We start from the raw sequence: 15091 nt of genomic DNA on the forward strand, positions 1-15091 counted from the left end.
GTCATCCTCTTTTCCATCATAACCCAACATTCCTCTCTAAACATATCCCAATTCCAAAAGAAAGATACTATATTCTAAGAAGAAATGCAGGGAAAGGATCAATAAGGAGCCCAGAAGAAAGGGGAAGACTTTGACATCACATTTCTACCTCTGTAGGAAGACAGTGGATAGATTTCCAGGCACAGCATGATTGCCCCTTGTCAAACGTTTCTTTATGGGGTTAATGAGGCTAGCCCTTGAGATTGTTTATTTTATTTTCTTAGCTCTGATTCTGTGATCAGCAAGCAGGAGTCAGATCATATTCTTGCTTCCAACATAGACTTTTCTACAGGTATTAGCAACTCGAATTCCACAGTTGAATTGACAGTTATATTTCTCATTTTAAAGTTAAAATTCTAATTTTACATAAATTTGTGGTTTTAGCACGTGTTAGTTGTCCTAAGCCCAGTCATCTCTGAATGCACTGACAAAAACAGAATTGTTTTTGACCTGCAAAACTGAAAGAATTACTGGCTATATGAAGGAGCTATCATTCTGTGAATAGCTGATCCCTTAGAGAACAGGTCTGGCTCTCTTGTTTCTATCTCCATAATCCCTTTTCATGTCTTTAGCTCTGACTTATCTTGAGTTCCAGTTATCTGGGAATATCTACTTGTACGTCACAGATCCATTTCAAACTCATTTCCAAATGCAAATTAGTCATCTCAAACCTTCAGTCTCACATCTCTTCTTTGGATTTCTTCATAGGATCTCTAGTTTTCATAGTACTTACTTATTTTATTCCATGTTTGTTTCCCTCTACCAGAACATAAGCTCCAAGAGAGCAGGACTTTTGAATACTTGGTTCACTGCAGTATTTCCCTTGACTGCAATAATGTTTGGCAAGTGGTGGGTATTGGAAGGATGTTTGTTGAAGGAGTGAAGTTATTTTAATGTTGTTTTGAGACATCTTTTAGATTAATATTGTCCTTTCCCTTCTCATCATCACCATTATGTTAGACATTTGGAAATCCAAACTGGGACTATGAAATAGAATCTCCCACGTCTCATGTTCTTTAGATTTTAATTTTAGTTAATCCTACACATCGCTACCAGATTGAATTTACTTGGGGCTCAGCCCTCATTATGTCACTCATGAGGCTCAACACTGTTTAAATACAGAATCCTCAGCCTGGCATTCAAGCCACCACAGTATGACCTCAATCTGTCACTTCAGTTTTATCTCCCGCTTTTCCTTTATAGATTCCTTAAGTACAAACAAATTGGGTTACTTGTTCTTTGAACGAGATTTCCTGCGTCTGTGCTTTTCCTACACAGTTACCTCCTTCAGGAATGTTCATTATTATTTCTTGTGACATTTTTTTTTGTATAGCTAAATAATATTCATCATCAGTGCCAAATATTGACAAATTGTGGTTAGAGGAGGGTTTCATTCTTTTGCACTATCACACGTCAACTCTGTGCCAGATACCTTCCGTGTGTCCTTCCAGTTCCTCTGTTCAAGCTTCTTCTTTTTTAATATTTATTTTTTAGTTGGACACAATACCTTTAGTTTACTTATTTATTTTTTATGTGGTGATGAGGATCGAATCCAGGGCCTTGCATGTGCTAGGCAAGTGCTCTACCCCTGAGCCACAGCCTCAGCCCCTCAAGTTTTTTAACTGTGTGGATGGCATTGGTGACTCCCATGGCTTCAGCTCTTTATAGAGTTTGGTCCATGTGGAGCAGACAGAAGGCCTGACTAGTGAAGTCAGGCTATCAGGGTGCTTATTACCCCACCTTCCTCCCAGAGCCCCTTGAACACAGGTAATTTTTCCTTTCCGAATGGGTTCCTCCTCCCAACCTTCTTCTTTTGGGTTCTGGTAGCCGCTCCTTCCATTCCTCCTTTGGGTCCTTGGAGGTCCAATCTTGGGTCACTAGCTCTGTGATTTTCCTGCAAGCTCCCCACATCTTTGCAAATAATCCCTTTGTAAAGAAACCCTTCTGGCTTATATAAATTTGTGTCAACCATCTGTTTCTTGTTGGGATCTAACAGATATACTCTCCTTTCATGTTCCTAATTTAGTTATGTTATGATTTTTGGTTAAATCAATATTTATTGATTATAATATTATATATATATATATATATATATATATATATATGTATATATCATAGTGTTTTCTAAGCAAATTTCCTTTCTGATACAGCCTTTTGTTTTTCTACAAGATGTTTATTATCTCATATTCTCATTTGCTTGGTTTTCTGTATAATTTTTGCTATGTCTTCCTAGGAAGACACTTGAACACAAGAGATACTCGATATATTTGATTTCTCTCTTGTGGGACCTACCATATTTCTTTTTCAATATTGTTTAGGTATTTCTAGGCCTGCTTTCAATATCTCTGGGATCCTATGATATCCTCTTTCTTGGTTTACTCCTTTGCTTTGCTGAAGCACGTACTCTAGTACTTTTTCAACAAATGGTACATGGGTAGTAAACTTTTTGAGGCTGTGAATACTTGAAAAAATATTTGCTAATTTGGTCAGGTGCAGAATTACTAGGATGAAAAATGCTTTTACCTCAGAATTTCAAAGGCATTGCTTTATTATTTTCTAACATCCAGTGTTTTTGTTGATATGTATAGTATGACTCCAAGTTCTTTGAATATGTCTTTAAGAAGTGTTTAGAAGATGTGCCTTTGTGTTGGTCTTTTGATTTTTGGTTTTTACTGTGGTTGATCTTTGGTGTGCCTTTGCCCTCTGGATATCTGCCTCCTTCAGTTCTTGACATTTTTTTGCATTACTATGTAAGATACTTATATCAGTCCACTTTCCATTACTGTAACAAACCTCTGAGATAATCACCTTATAAAAACAAAGATATATTTTGTCTCATAATTTTGGAGGTTTCAGTCCGTGGTCAGTTGGCCTTTGCTTTTGGGTCTCAGGTGAGGCAGCACAGAATGTTGGGGAGTGCATTGGTGAGAGTGTGGCTTACCTCATGGCTGCAAAAAAAGAGGGAGAGAAAGGGGTTGGGGTCTCACTATCCCATGGGCCCTGTGACTGGAGGACCTCCCAGTAGGCCCCACTTTTTACATTTCCCACTACTTCCCTCTAGTGCCAACCTGGGAAGAAAGCCCTTAACCCTTGAACCTTGCGGGACATATTAGATCCAAACTATAGCAACACTTTTAGCTGCTTGTTCACCAGACATTTTCTTCATATTTCTTCCTAACAAAAATCCTCGTTTTACTCAGGCAATAGCCTTCAGTTCCAAAGGTCAGAGAGTTCATGATTGTTAAGACCAATTATGGTAATCCTACTTGCTTTTCAGTGGGATTCAGTACTTGATTTTCTAGCTTTCTCGTAACTAAGAGTGAACATGTAATACATTTCTGGTGAGTGAAATAAAAGGAGAAGTCTGCAGTGGGAAGGGAAGGCTTTGAGGAATAGTTTTGTTTTCTGATGTGAGTCATATATATGAGAAGGGCTCGTTAAGTTCTCTCTCTCTCTCTTTTTCCTGATGTGGATGCGATTATGAAAGGGCATGATGTCATCTTAAAATTGTAATACCCAGTTTGCGATCAAGAGGAAACAAGCCTATGAACAAAATACTGACACTGGCAGAGTTGACTGATTTAATACCCCAAACCAGGCATGACCTACCTCCAAAATTTATGTTATAAGAGATCATTGAACATTTTTATTACTTTAGCCACTTTTGTTTTGGCATTTTGTCAGTTACAACCAAATAACTTCTAACTGATACATAGTCCATTGTTGGGGTTTTCCCTTTATTTCATCTGCTCTCTTTCTGTAACTCCTCGATTAATTTTATTACCTTGTTTCTCCTTTCCTTTTCATACTGTATTAATGTTCTGAGTTATTTTCTCAAGTTTAGCTTCCAATCATTCTACTGAATTGTTCATTTCCGCTCCCAGAGTTTTAATTTCCAAGACTTCTTCTCGGATAGTTCTAAAGAAATATATCTTGTTTGATGGGTGTAACATTCCCTTTTAAACAGGAGGCTGTTAATTATTGTTTTAAAGGGTTTTCTTCTGATACTTGAATTGCCTTTTCTGAGTTCCCTTTTTTCAGTTTGTTGACTTTTAGGCTGGAGACACTTCTCAGTTTTTGGGTGGCACTAGATTGTCTTTTTATATTTGCAAAAGGTCCTAAAAAGTTGACTGGAAACTTTATGTATATGGATGGACTTCCTTGCACTGTGATCAGGCAGCAAGCAAGCTTCTTTTATGAAGGGATCCCCAACTAGATTTATCTGTATATCTTTTCCTTTATGGTTTTATTTCTCCAAAGAAGAATTCTCAAAGGTATGTATACAGATACATTCTAGAAGCAGGACATTGGCCAAAATCTGTAGTATAAATGTTACTATGGTCAATTTAAAACCTCTAATATGATATCAATGTGGTGTTGGAAAGATGCACAGAAGCTCACCATTACATAGTATTTCTACCATGCACATGGAATAGATGTAAATAGCTTCAAGAGAATCGATAATCATAAACTGTAGTAAAAATAATCAGGAAGTTAAAAACTCTGAGTATCTATTATATCCTTTTGGAACATAACTTATTTAGTTGTAAGCTCATTTGATTTAATTTTAAAACAGGGCTGTGTTAACAGCTGGCTCATGAAAGTTCTAAAAATTTGCAAGCAGCTTTTTTGAATTAGTAAAACTAGCTCAGAGCATAGCTGCTGTTTCCAGGCTTAGGCCCAACCCTGACCCTTTACTGTGCCTAACCCTCCTGAATAATAAGGAGTGTCTGTTGCACATTTTCTCTTGAGAACACAGTTCTGGTAGCCTGTGGGAGGGTTTGTGGGAGGGGAAGGATGAAGAATGATGGGTTAAATACACAGGATATGAGTAAACCTGGGATCTATAGCTTCCTTTACAGATTTTGGACAAATCCCTGCGTTTTCAGCTCCATACCTTACTCTTGCCTTCTACTGTGCCTAGTACCACAAAGTCCTAAGCCCTTTTTGGTTATGCCAGTAAAATAAGCATCCCTGGAAGCATTGAAGGGCAGAGCCTCATCCCTCCTGGGTCAGTTGCTGCAGTTCCATCTGCTTCCTAACTTCTAAGAAGACGTTGATATCACCTCTTGGTTATTATCTTCTTTCCCATTCTCTTTGTCTTTGTGTGTACACTATTTAAATTTCCTTTACCTATTTAAGTGGCAGCAGATAGATGAGCATGTTCAATTATGTTTATTTAACTGGAAGGATAGCTCAATAAGTATTGTATATTTAAAATTTGTTGAATTGATTTAAGATAGTTGGAATGTATGTAGCAGCAACTAAACTCTGTAAATTAACAGTCACTAACTACTGATTTATTTAGTGTATCATTATCTCCAAGATCATCACATACCCACTTTGATTTTTCCTCTTCATTCTTTCTTTTTTTTTTTTTAAAATAAACTCTTAATTTTAGAACAGTTTTGATTTACAGAAAAGTTGTGAAGACCACACAGAATGTTCTCATATATCCCACACCCAATTTTCATAATTACAAATATTTTAACTTAGTAAGTCACATTTATAACATATAATGAACTAATATTGATTTACTATAATGAATTATATTTCATATTTTTTCATTCTCTTTAGTTTTTACTCCATGTCCTTTCATTGTTCCAGAATCCCATATTACATGTATTTATTGTGTTTCTTTAGGTGACTCTTGGCTCTGACAGTTGCAGACTTTTCTTGTTTTTGATGACTTTGAAAATTTTGAGGGATACTGGTTAGGTATAAAATGTCCCTCAACTGGGATTTGTCTGATGTTTTTTCATCATTAGATTAGGATTATGAGTTTGGGGAGGAAGATCACAGAAATCAAGTGCCACTTTTACCACATTATATCAAGGGTGTACATTACTGCAGAACAATTCTGATTCAAACCACCTGGAGTTAGCATAGACTCCAGGTTAAGCACATGGTCCCCAATAAGACTCCCCTACCTTCAGTAGATAGTCATAAGTATGAGAGGGTCCCCAAGCCACCTGTACTTCTCACCAAATAGTTATAAATTCAGGACTTTCCATAAGCCTTCAATGATAACTCATAGAACTTGGGAAAAAACTATAGTTTTGACTACAGCTTGCTATGGTTTGGGTCTTCACTGTTGCCCAAAGGCCATGTGTTGAAGGATTGGTTACCAGCCTGTGGTGCTGCTGGAAGGTGGGGCCTAGTAGATGGAAATTGAGGACATGCCCTTGAAGGAGCTATTGGGATCCCAGTCCCTCCCTCTCTCTCTTTTGCTTCTTAGATGCCATGGGTGAGTAGCTTTGCTCCCCCTTGTGCTTCCTACCATTATGTCTGCCTTAGTATACACTCCAAAGTAATGGAGTCAACCTAACCATGGACTAAAACCTCTGACACTGTGAGCCAAAATAAATCTTTTTTCCTTTAAGTCAGTTTTCTCAGATATTTTGTCCCAGCAATGCAAAGAAAACATACAACTTTTTTTAAAAAAATAAAGAATGCAAACCAAAAAACCAGTATTTAATTACTAAAAAAAATGAATAGTATTTAATTACTAAAAAAATAAAAGAATACAAACCAGTCAAGTAAAGAGACACATAGGGTGAGGTCAAGGAGAGCTTAAACAAGGAACTTTCATATCCTCTTTCCACAGAATCAGGATGTCACCATCAGTGTGTTGAACTAGGGAACTCTCTTGAACTTTCTCTTGAACTCTCCTGTTTTTCATTTTATATTGGGGTTTCATTGCATAGGTACGATTGATGAACTTATTAGCTATGTGATTGAACTCAGTCTCCAGTACCCCTCCCTGTGCTTCATGGAAAAGGTTAGGCTGAAATGATATTTAGCTCAAAAGTCCACAACCCTCTAATCAGATCATGGTTGATCTTTCCACCATGGCTAGCCCTCATCAATAACTATCTTGTTTTCATAAATTCAGATATGGTTCTAGGGATTTAGAGGTTCTTTCCCAGAAGGTAGAAATAAAGGCTGAATTATTATTATTATTATTATTATTATTTTTGTGTATATGTGGTACTGGAAATTAAACCCAGGGGTGCTTTCCCATTGAGCTACATCCCCAGACCTTTTAATTTTTTAAAATTTGAGACTGGATTTCACTAATTTGCACAGGCTGGCCTTGAACTTGAGATTCTCCTGCCTCAGCCTTCCAAGTTGCTGGGATTATAGGCGTGTACTCTGTAATCCATGCTGCCCAGCTCAAATTCTTTATTACACAGCAGGTGCACACTAGCAACATGACTTCATGTTTGTCAGTTTTTTTCTACTGTAAATTTACTCTCTGCTCCCACCCTCTTCACATTCTACTCTTTGGAAGGGAATCACTATGTGCACTTAAACTGTGAGAAGTCATGCTCAACCTTCCTGAGGGGGTAGAATCTACATTAAATTATTTGACAAAGGATATTTTGTCTTTTCCTCATTTATTTATTTAACTGTTATTTATGTCACCATGGACGTGTGTACATTTTATTCTTTGGATTGTAATCTAATAGTACTTTATTCTTCATGTTTCTAGTATTGGTCATTGGGAGCTCTTTCAGTAGGTTCTTATGTCCCTTTGACATACTCCCTCCATTGTGTTTTGTTTGCTTTTTGCTTTTTGCTTTTGCTTTTTTGATACCAGGGATTGAACCCAAGGGCACTTAACCACTAAGCCATATCTCCAGCCCAGCCCTTTAATTTTTTTTTTAATTATGATACACTGTCTTGCTAAATTGCTTAGGTCCTAACTAAGTTGCTGAAGCTGGCTTTAAACAGTGATCCTGCTGCCTCAGCCTCCCAAGGCTCTGGGATCCCAGGCTTGGGACCCCACACCTGACTTTGCTTTTGTTTTGTTTTTAGTCCTTCTTCTTCTTTTTATATGCTTTAAGTTCATCTTATATGTTTTTTTGCCCCAGTCCAACAATCAGCCATTTTCCCAAGGAGTACTATTTTTTTTAAATAAGAAATTATTATTGAAGAATAATATTATCCACATTATTTTTAATCATTTCCAAGTTCTTCCTGACTCATTGTTTAAAATTTATTTTTAAAGTTTTCATTCCCATTTTGATTTGGATAGGATTATCAAGATATAAGAACTGTAAATCAGAGTCTGACTTTTTTCTTGCACAAGAGAGAAAAGCAGAGCTTAAAGTAAAATTTGCAATTTCAAGGACCCTGAGTATTTCCTTCTTGATAACACAATCCCTGAAGGGATGGAATTATCTAATAAGAAACAGACAAACACAGTTTGTGGAGCTGTAGGATAAGGCTATGGACAAGAGCTAGAGGAGCATGATTATTCATGATTTTTGTTCCAAACTTGTTTTTAAAGATTTAACATTTGACCGGGTGTGTACTGGGTGCACGCCTGTAATCCCAGCAGCTGGGGAAGTGGAGGCAGGAGGATCTTGAGTTCAAAGCCAGCTGCAGCAAATTAGTGAAGCCCTAAGCATCTAAGAGAGACCCTGTCTCAAAACAAACAAACAAAAGAGCTGGGAATGTGGCTCAGCGGTTAAGTGCCCCTTAGTTCAATTCCTGGTAAAAAAACAAACAAACAAATGATTTAATATTGAAGTTGCATCTGTGAGAGGCCTGGGTTACCTCTTTTCTCATCAACACGTTATTGTAAAAAACTAAAACATATAGCAAAGTCGAAATAATTTGAGTGAAATAATTTTACAATGAAATCTATTCATGCGGGCTGAGGTTATGGCTCAGTGTGTAGATCGCTCGCCTAGCATGTGCGAGGCCTTGGGTTCAATCCTCAGCACCACATAAAAATAAATAAATAAAATGAAGGTATTGTGTCCAACTACAACTAAAAAATAAGTATTTAAAAAAAAGAAATCTATTCATACCACCTAGATTTTGCCAGTAACTTTTTACTCTACTTACCTTAGCATATACCTACTATTTTTACTCTACTGACCCTAGCATATATCTACCATCTGTTTATCCCTCTGTCCATCTAATTTTTTTTCTATAAATTTTTTTGAGGATCAGTGCTCAGTCCTTCCCAGTTTGCTTTCCTCACGATATCCAAGACATGGTGTTCCTCCCGCTTCAACTTTGTGTGGATGTGTGTTCCACCCTTTTCTTGATGAACTTGGGGGCCCCTTTGTCCTTGGAAACCTTAAGCAGCTCCATGGTGTGATGCTCATCAGAGAAAAGCCACACACCTTTTGGATCATGTCCTGCATTAACTTGGTGTACTTGGTGAAGCACCCACTGTGGTGGCTGTGCCTTGGTGTGCTCACATTCTTGGTTACCCTATGGCCCTTATTGAGGCCCACAGCTATGGGGTAGCACACAGCCATGGCTGCAGTTCTTCAATGGCTGCTGGGGTGGAAGGAATCCATCTAATTTTTGATGCATTTTAAATTGCAGACATATGACAATTCACCTTAACTATTTTAGTATGCATACCAATAACTGGAACTCAATATATTTAGGTACAGTTTTTAAAATACAAAATTTCTATAAAATGAAATGTGCAAATCTTATTCATATATTTGTTGAGTTTTGACAAATATATTTGCATGAGTAACTCGAACCATTGTGATGGTCCAGAACATTTCTATCACTCCAGTAGACTTCCTGCATCCTCCTTTTCAAATAATTCCTGTCCTCACCTCCACCAGAGGCAATTGCTAGCCTAATTTTTATTTTTCCACAGTGAGTTGGTTTTGCCTGTCTCAGAATTTCATATAAATGAAATCATGCAGTATGTACTCATGTATGTTTAGTTTCTTTCATTCACATGTTTTTGAGATTCATCTTTTTTTTCCTGTTCTTTGTTAATGTCTTTTACTTATAAATATATTGAAAATTTAAGCTCCATTTTTATATTGATTGACATGGAGACTGTTTCTTATTAGGGACCATTACAAATAGGACATTTTCATTCAAATCTTGTGGATCATGTGTTTTCATTTATCTTGGACAAATGCCTAAGAGTCAAGTTGTGAGATCACAGGGTAGGTGTATGTTTAAGACTTACAATGCCAGACAACTTTCCAAAGTGATGGTAGTGTTTTAAATTTCCTCCAACAAAGTGTGAAAGTTCCAGTTATGCCAAATTTTTGTCAACATTTGATTTTTGTCTGTTCTTTAAATTTTAGCTCTTCTGGTGAGTATATAGTGATATATTATTGCATTTTAATATTTAATTAATGATGTTGAACATTTTTTCATGTCCTTATTGGTCATTCATATAGTTTCATGTTAATTAAGTATCTTTAAAAACCTTATTCCTATTTTATAGTTCAATTTTCATTTATTGTGAATTGTGATAGTTCTTTATATTTTAGGTCAGTGCTGTCCAATATGGTCTCTGCACTGTCTAATATGGTGGAAGTTAGGAACTGAATTTTTAAAAAAATATCTTTTTAGTTGTCAATGGATTTTTTTGTTTAATCAATTAATTTTTATTTGGTGTGTGCTGAGGATCAAACCCAGGGCCTCACACATGCCAGGCAAGCAGTCTACCACTGAGCCACAACTTCAGCCCAAGAATAGAATTTTTTATTGTACTTACTTTTGATTAATTTACATTGAAATAGCAACATTGGCCATTGACTCCACATTGAATGGTGCAGCTCTAGATACTAGTCCTTATTAGATATGTGTTTTGTAAATATTTTCTCCTATTATGTGGTTTGCCTATTCATTTTCTTAATGGAATCTTCTGATAAGTGGACATTTTAAATTTTGATCAAGCCTACTTTTTCAATTTTTTGCTAAGTGATTATGTGTTCTGTGACCCATATAATTTTTTTTTTTTGTACTGGGGATTGAACCAAGTTACACTTAACTACTGAGTCATATCACCAGCACTTTTTTATATTTTATTTAGAGACAGGGTCTTGTTGAATTGCATGGGGCCTTTGAACTTGTGATCCTCCTGCCTCAGCCTCCCCTGTTGCTGGGATTAATGGTGTGTGCTACCATGCTTAAGAAACTTGATTACGCTAAATTCAGGAATGAGTTTTCCAATTTTGCTCATTTTTTAAGATTGTTCTTTGGATATTTTAGGTCCTTTAGATTTCCATACAAATTTTATAATCAGTTCATTAATGACTGAAATTATGATTAGAGTTTTGTCAAATGTATAGCTATAATAAAGAAAATATTTTGACATTTTTAATTTAGGACTTTTTAAAGGAAGAATGTCTATGTAGGTTGATATATTTGAATACTTCCTCAAAAAAGAAAAACAGTGTCTGATCAGTATTTTGTATTTTAGGCTACCAGAGAACCTGTAAATAAAATAAAATAAAACCTATAAATAAAATATAAATAAAAATACTATAGTAGTATTTTTTCCACTTTGCATTGTTTACTCAGAAGGGATTTTGGATAAAAATCTCCTTTTCTTTTTTTATTAATTTTATTTAAAATGGTATACACAGACATAAAATTGTACATACTAATGGAATAATGTAATATTTCTATACATGCAAACATTGTGCAATATTTAAATTAGGTTGAACATATCTGTATTCTTGAATACTTATCATTTCTTTATGGAGAAAACATTGAAAATCTTTTCTTCTAGCTTTTTAAGATATTCAATACATAATTGTAATTTTTTAAGGGAGGGTACCAGGAACTAAACTCAGGGGCACTTGACCACTGAGCCACATCCCCAGCCTTATTTTGTACGTTATTTAGAGACAGGGTCTCACTGAGTTACTTAGCACCTCACTTTTGCAGAGACTGGCTTTGAACAGAAGATCTTCCTGCCTCAGCCTCCCTAGCTGCTGGGATTAGAGGCATGCACCACCACACCCAGCACATAATTGTAATTTCTTGCTCTGATCTAACTGTAACTTAGTATTTATCCATGATAGTCCTTTCCCCTTGTTTCCCTTTCTCTTATTCTCCCCAGCCTCTGGTAACCATCATTCTACTCTGATATTCTATGATATCACCTTTTTTAGATTCCACATGAATAGATCATGAGGTACTTTTTGTTCTGTACCTGGTTTAGTTCACCTAACATAATGATCTGGATTCCATTCATGTAGTTGTAAATAGCAGGATTTTATTTTATTTTTTGTGGACTACTATTCCATTATGTATATGTATAACATATTCTTTATCCATTCATCTGTTGATGTATACTTTGGATGTTTATACTTCTTGACTATTGTGAATAGTACTGCAATTAACATGGAAGTGTGGATGTCTCTTTGATACACTGATTTCATTTTCTTTGAATATATATGCAGGAGTGAGATTTCTAGATCATATAGTTATGGTTCAATTTTAACTTTGGGTGGTTACTGGGAATTGAACCCTGGGGTGTTTTACCATTTTAATTCTTTTATTTTGAGACAGCGTCTCACTACATTGCTGAGGGGCTTGCTGTGTTGCTGAGGCTGGCTTTGATCTTGTGGTCCTGCTGCCTCAGCTTTCCAAGTTGATGGGATTATAGGCATGCACCACTGTGCCCAGCTGTATTTTAATTTTTTTTGAAGATCCTCTATACTGTTTGCTACAATGGCTGTACTAATCTACAGTCCCACCAAGAGTGCACAAGGGTTTCCCTTTTTTTCTACATCCTCTCCAACACTTTTGTCTTTTGGATAATAGCAAATTTTACTGGAGTGAGGTGTTATCTCATCGTGGTTTTAATTTGCATTTACCTGATGATTAGAAATTTTGAACATTTTTTTCACATACCTGTTGGTTATTTGTATGTCTTCTATTGAGAAACGTCCATTAGGATCCAACATGGCGGCGGGCACGGAGAGATCAAGTCTCTGACCTCTTCAGCTTTGCCGGCATAGGGAGTCTTAAACTGTCTAAATGCTGTTTGCTCAGGATCACTAGGCAATGCTGAGCTGACGTGGATCTGGGGCGAACAGTCTGTGCCTCTCAGAACACACACCAAGCCCGGATTGGCTGAATTCAGGCTCCCGTTCACCTGTGTCTCGCAGACAAACCGCTGTGACTCAGCGCTAAATGATCCCGCTGAAACAACTGGTCGGCCTTTCTGAACCTGCGGAGGTTAATACCAACCGAGCCTTCATAGGCATTGTCACAGGAGTGAGATGGGGCTTGGGAGAGCCAGTCAGGACCCACCCGTTGCATCGATCACCCGGCAAAGGGAACAAACTGTCGCCATTTGCATGGGATACCACCATGGCAGAGAACTGACGTCACCAGAATGCGGTGGAGGAGATAACTTCATTGAAACCGGTGGCGGCAGGTGTGTAACCCCCCTAGCCTTCCCTCTCCACACAGTGGGGAAACCTCAAGGGCCTCTCCCAGCTCTCCCGTGAGCGCGATAGTCAGACCGAGGGAATCAGGAGTGGCGTGGGACCCCCGGCTACCGCTCCTACCAGTGCTGACAACTGAGGTCTCTTGCACCAGCTACCGGGGGCGTGGCTACCGGAGGACAAGCGAAATACACTGAGGGTTCTCAGCCCCAAGCTCCACAACCTTAGGGTCTGAGGGACTGGCAAACAGGGAGAGTGTGCCCAGTCGTTCAAGAAAATAGGGTTCCTTGGAGCAGCAGACCTGGCGTGTAGCCAGTATTGTGGTGAGCATCACCTGTGAGTGGGGCCTGGCTGGAGGAAAAGTGGGGAAGTGACTAAACACAAGAAAAGGCCCAAGGCACTCAGGATTGGAGACCCACCCAGTCGGGGAGGAGGAGCTGCTGCACAGTGATTGGTTCCCGTGTATCGAGAGGAGAAGCTTGGCCCGGTGGGCACAGCTCCACCTACTGGAAGAGAAGTTAATCGAACTCTAAGACTGCATTTAAAAAAAATTTTTTTTTTGGGGGGGAGTTTCATTTTTATTTTTTAAATTTTTTAAAACATTTTTTTATTTTTATTTTTTTAAAATTTTTTCATTTTTTATTTTTTTGATTATCTTTAAAAATTTTTTTCTTTTTTTTATTGTCTATTTTTTTTCTTTTGTCTTTTCAATTTCCTTATTCCCCCTTCCTTGAATTCTACCTGTTTACTCTCATTCTCTTTAGTGAATTCTTCCCTTCCCTTCTAATACCTTTCCTCCCAAGCATCACCACGCTGTTTATGTGTAATTTACTAAATATGTATAGGTCAATGTTCCGAGGCGTTATATAGTGCTACAAAGTCCATAGCTACCCCCAAATACTCCAGACCATTCTCCTGTTAATATCCCTTGTCAGTAGAGCAACCCTCCAAGGTTGCCAAGAGATACCAACCTCAATACCATCACATCATTCGACCTAAATATAAGTCCCAAGACCAAACTGCAGACCGCTATATGCCATCAGAATCCGTACACAGTTTAGGAAATGAATGAATCTGCATTAAAGCGCAACAAAACTCATCATCTCTAGTCATAGTCTCCCATCACAAAAGAGAGACCCCAGAGACACACAAAACCAAATAAATGTATAGGAGTAAACAGTAACTCAGCAGTCAAACAGAACAAGAAGTTATGTTAATGAGCAGCATGAAAAAGCAAGGAAGAAAAGGAGTACAAACAATGCAGGACAGCCTAAATATTCAGGAGGACCTAGAGGCATCAGAAAAGTGGTCAAATAAAGAACTCAAGGAATACCTTAGACAGATGGAATGGAATCTTAAAGAGGATATGAGACAGCAAATTCAAACAATGAAAGAACACATTGAAAATGAATTACATAAACAGACAAAAGAAGCAAATAAGCATCTTTATCAGGAGATAGAGATTATAAAAAAATCAAACAATAATTCTAGAAATGAAGGAAACTATAAACCAAATTAAAAACTCAAATGAGAGTATCACTAACAGAGTGGAGCAAGTAGAAGCCAGAACGTCAGATAATGAAGACAAAATATATCATCTTGAAAAGATTCTAGCCAACTCAGAAAGGCTGGTAAAAAATCACGAGAAAAACATCCAAGAGATATGGAATAACATAAAAAAACCAAACTTAAGAGTCATCGGGATAGAGGAAGGTATAGAGGTTCAAACCAAGGGAATGAGCAACCTGCTGAATGAAATAATTATAGAAAACTTTCCAGAAATAAAAAAGGAAATGGATGTACAAATTGTCGATGCATACAGGACACCGAGCATACAAAATCACAGTAGACCAACACCAAGA

At 37.4% G+C, this 15091-nt stretch overlaps 1 pseudogene; it reads right to left on the reverse strand.

Moving 5' to 3' along the window:
- Positions 1-8983: 8983 nt before the first annotated feature.
- Positions 8984-9320, reverse strand: LOC124107296 (large ribosomal subunit protein eL36-like; annotated as a pseudogene).
- Between the last annotated feature and the right edge of the window lie 5771 nt (positions 9321-15091).

This window comes from Marmota monax, unplaced genomic scaffold (assembly GCF_021218885.2).
Source record: "Marmota monax isolate L192 unplaced genomic scaffold, Marmota_monax_Labrador192_F-V1.1 WCK01_AAM20220418_F8-fsc00079, whole genome shotgun sequence".
NCBI classification, from domain to species: domain Eukaryota; kingdom Metazoa; phylum Chordata; class Mammalia; order Rodentia; family Sciuridae; genus Marmota; species Marmota monax.